The sequence below is a fragment of the Arachis ipaensis genome, chromosome B6 (genome assembly GCF_059453495.1).
Source record: "Arachis ipaensis isolate K30076 ecotype BB chromosome B6, ASM5945349v1, whole genome shotgun sequence".
NCBI lineage: Eukaryota > Viridiplantae > Streptophyta > Magnoliopsida > Fabales > Fabaceae > Arachis > Arachis ipaensis.
This window is the reverse complement of record NC_142441.1, coordinates 52469291-52473655: the sequence shown is the minus strand read 5'-3', so window position 1 is coordinate 52473655 and position 4365 is coordinate 52469291. Positions and strand designations below refer to the sequence as shown.

General features: G+C 35.8%; 1 non-coding gene across 1 annotated transcript; it reads left to right on the top strand.

Moving 5' to 3' along the window:
• The first annotated feature begins 255 nt into the window (after positions 1-255).
• Positions 256-363, top strand: LOC148555579 (small nucleolar RNA R71). Its single transcript, XR_015887308.1, has one exon. It is a non-coding gene; the product is annotated as a small nucleolar RNA R71 (small nucleolar RNA).
• The last annotated feature ends 4002 nt before the right edge of the window (positions 364-4365 follow it).

Genomic DNA, 4365 nt, shown 5'->3' with positions numbered 1-4365 from the left:
CAATATTTTGTTCTGAGCCAATATGGCATTCAGAGTATCAACTTCAAGAACTCCCTTCTTCATAGGCGTCCCATTACTCACAGGATTCCTTTCAGAAGTGTACATGAACTGGTTATTAGCAACCATGTCAATGAGTTCTTGAGCTTCTGCAGGCGTTTTCTTTAGGTGAATGGATCCACCTGCAGAGGTATCCAATGACATCTTTGATAGCTCAGATAAACCATCATAGAATATATCCAGGATGGTCCATTCTGAAAGCATGTCAGAAGGACACTTTTTGGTCAACTGTTTGTATCTTTCCCAAGCTTCATAGAGGGATTCACCTTCTTTCTGTCTGAAGGTTTGAACATCAGCTCTAAGCTTGCTCAGCTTTTGAGGAGGAAAGTACTTGGCTAAGAAAGCCGTGACCAGCTTATCCCAAGAGTTCAGGCTGTCTTTGGGTTGAGAATCCAACCATAATCTAGCTCTGTCTCTTACAGCAAAAGGGAAAAGCTTGAGCCTGTAGACTTCAGGATCTACTCCATTAGTCTTAACAGTATCACATATCTGCAAGAATTCAGTTAAGAACTGAAAAGGATCTTCGGATGGAAGTCCATAAAACTTGCAGTTCTGCTGCATTAGAGAAACTAATTGAGGTTTCAGCTCAAAGTTGTTTGCTCCAATGGCAGGAATGGAGATGCTTCTTCCATGTAAATTGGAATTAGGTGCAGTAAAGTCACCAAGCATCTTCCTTACATTATTATTATTTTCGGCTGCCATCTCCTCTGCCTGTTCGAAAATTTCTGAAAGGTTATCTCTGGATTGTTGTATTTTAGCTTCTCTTAATTTTCTCTTCAGAGTCCTTTCAGGTTCTGGATCTGCTTCCACAAGAATGTTCTTATCCTTGCTCCTGCTCATATGACAAAGAAGAGGGCACAGAAAAATAATAATAATAATAGAGATTCTCTTTACCACAGTATAGAGGTTCCCTTATGTAAGTGGAAGAAGAGGGGGAGACAAAGAATGTGATGTAATGGAAGAAACACAACTGTGAGGATGGAAGAGAGATGAAATGAGATGTTAGGATATGAATGAATAAATAGAATGAGATGGGGGAGGAATAATTTTCGAAAATTATTTTTGAAAAGGAGTTAGTGATTTTTGAAAATCGTTTTTGAAAAATATTTAGTAAAATTTTTTTCGAAATTTTTTTTTTTTTGAAAATAGAAATAAAAATAATTAGTTAATTAAAAAGAAATTTTTGAAAAAGGAGGAGGTATTTTCGAAAATTAGAAAGGGAGAATTAGTTAGGTGGTTTTGAAAAAATTAAGAAACAAACAAAAAGTTAGTTAGTTAGTTGAAACAAATTTTGAAAAGATAAGAAGTTAGGAGGTTAGAAAAGATATTTTGAAAAGATATTTTTGAAAAAGATAAGATAAGAAGATATTTTTGAAAAGATATGATAGAAATTAGTTTTTGAAAAAGATTTGATTTTTAAAATCACAATTAATGACATGATTCATAAGAAATCACAAGATATGATTCTAGAACTTAAAGTTTGAATCTTTCTTAACAAGCAAGTAACAAACTTCAAATTTTTGAATCAAAACATTAATTGATTAGTTATTTTCGAAAATTTTATATAAAAATAAGAAAAAGATTTTTGAAAAATATTTTTGAAATTTTCGAAAATAACTAAGAATTTTGAAAAAGATTTGATTTTTGAAAAAGATTTTGAAAAAGATAAGATTTTCAAATTGAAAATTTGATTTGACTCATGAGAAACAATTTGATTTAAAAAATTTTGAAAAAGTCAATCCAAATTTTCGAATTTGATGAGTGAAAAAGGGAAAGATATTTTTTTGATTTTTGAATTTTTATGATGCAAGAGAGAAAAACACTAAAAGATGCAATGCATGAAATTTTTGAATCAAAACAATGAATGCATGTATGAATGATATGAATGTCAAGATGAACACCAAGAACACTTTGAATGTCAAGATGAACATCAAGAACATATTTTTGAAAAATTTTTGATGCAAAGAAAACATGTAAGACACCAAACTTAGAAATCTTTCATGTTTAGACTCTAAGAAACAAAAAATGCACATGTAAAACAAGAAAAGACACAAAACATGAAAACATCAAGATCAAACAAGAAGACTTACCAAGAACAACTTGAAGATCATGAAGAACACTATGAATGCATGATATTTTCGAAAAATGCAAGATGCATATGCAATTGACACCAAACTTATGATATGACTCAAGACTCAAACAAGAACACAAATATATTTTTGATTTTTATGATTTTCTAATAATTTTTTTTTTGGATTTTTTTTTTCGAAAATTTATTGAAAAGGGAAAATAAGGATTCCAAAATTTTTAATATGAATTCCAGGAATCTTGCATTCTTAGTCTAAAGCTTCAGTCCAGGAATTAGACATGGCTCACTAGCCAGCCAAGCTTTCAATGAAAGCTCCGGTCCAAAACACTAGACATGGCCAATGGCCAGCCAAGCTTCAGCATGTAATTCAGACATGACATGCCTGACATACCCTACAGTCGTATAAGAGCTGATGGTTGGAAGCCTCAGTCCAAAAGAATTTAGACATGGCTTTACAGCCAGCCAGGCTTCACATGCTTCATGAACACTAGAATTCATTCTTAAAAATCTTGAATAAAAATTTTTTTTTTTTTAAAAAAAACATTTTTATTTTTTTTGAAAACAGATGAGAAAATTTTAGAAATATTTTTGAAAAATTTTTGTAAATAAAATAAAAAGAAAATTACCTAATCTGAGCAACAAGATGAACCGTCAGTTGTCCAAACTCGAACAATCCCCGGCAACGGCGCCAAAAACTTGGTGCACGAAATTGTGATCTCCAGGCTCGAACAAATCCTGGTAATGGCTTCAAAGCTTGGTGCTCTGATCTTAATTCATAATTGTCACAACTTCGATACAACTAACCAGCAAGTGCACTGGGTCGTCCAAGTAATACCTTACGTGAGTAAGGTCGAATCCCACGGAGATTGTTGGTATGAAGCAAGCTATGGTCACCTTGTAAATCTCAGTCAGGCAGATATAAAGTAATCATGGAGTTTTCGAATAATAAATAATATAATAGGGATAGAGATACTTATGTAATTCATTGGTGAGAATTTCAGATAAGCGAATGGAGATGCTTTTCGTTCCTCTGAACTTCTGCTTTCCTGCTATCTTCATCCAATCAGTCTTACTCCTTTCCATGGCTGGCTTTATGTGATACATCACCACTGTCAACGGCTACTTTCGGTCATCTCACGGGAAAATGATCCAATGCCCTGTCACGGCACGGCTAATCGTCTGGAGGCATCACCCTTGCCAATGGCTTCATCTTATCCTCTCAGTGAATAATATGCTCACGCACTCTGTCACGGCACGGCTATTCATCTGTCGGTTCTCGATCATGCTGGAATAGGATTTACTATCCTTTTGCGTCTGTCACTAACGCCCTGCAATCGTGAGTTAGGAGCTCGTCACAGTCATTCAATCATTGAATCCTACTCGGAATACCACAGACAAGGTTTAGGCCTTCCGGATTCTCTTGAATGCCGCCATCATTCTAGCTTACGCCACGAAGATTCTGGTTAGGAGGTCTAAGAGATACTCATTCTAGCTTATTTCATGTAGAACAGAAGTGTTTGTCAGACACGCGTTCATAAGGGAGAAGGATGATGAGCGTCACACATAATCATCACCTTCATCATGTTCTTGGGTGCGAATGGATATCTTAGAAGAGAAATAAGAAGAATTGAATAGAAAACAGTAGTACTTTGCATTAATCTTTGAGGAACAGCAGAGCTCCACACCTTAATCTATGGAGTGTAGAAACTCTACCGTATGAAAATACATAAGTGAAGGTCCAGGCATGGCCGTGTGGCCAGCCCCTATGGTCTAAGAACAATGCGTTCAAAGATGGTCCTAAGATCCTAAGATGATCAAAAGATACCTAATACAATAGTAAAAGGTCCTATTTATAATAAACTAGTCACTAGGGTTTACATGAGTAAGTAATTGATGCATAAATCCACTTCCGGGGCCCACTTGGTGTGTGTTTGGGCTGAGCTTAAGTGTAGCACGTGCAGAGGCCATTTGTGGAGTTGAACGCCAGTTTCTATGCCAGTTTGGGCGTTCAACTCTGGTTTTGGATCCTTTTCTGGCGCTGGACTCCAGATTTGGGCAGAAGGCTGGCGTTGAACGCCAGTTTACGTCGTCAATTCTTGGCCAAAGTATGGACTATTATATATTGCTGGAAAGCCCTGGATATCTACTTTCCAACGCAGTTGGAAGCGCGCCATTTTGAGTTCTGTAGCTCCAAAAAATCCACTTTGAGTGCAGGGAGG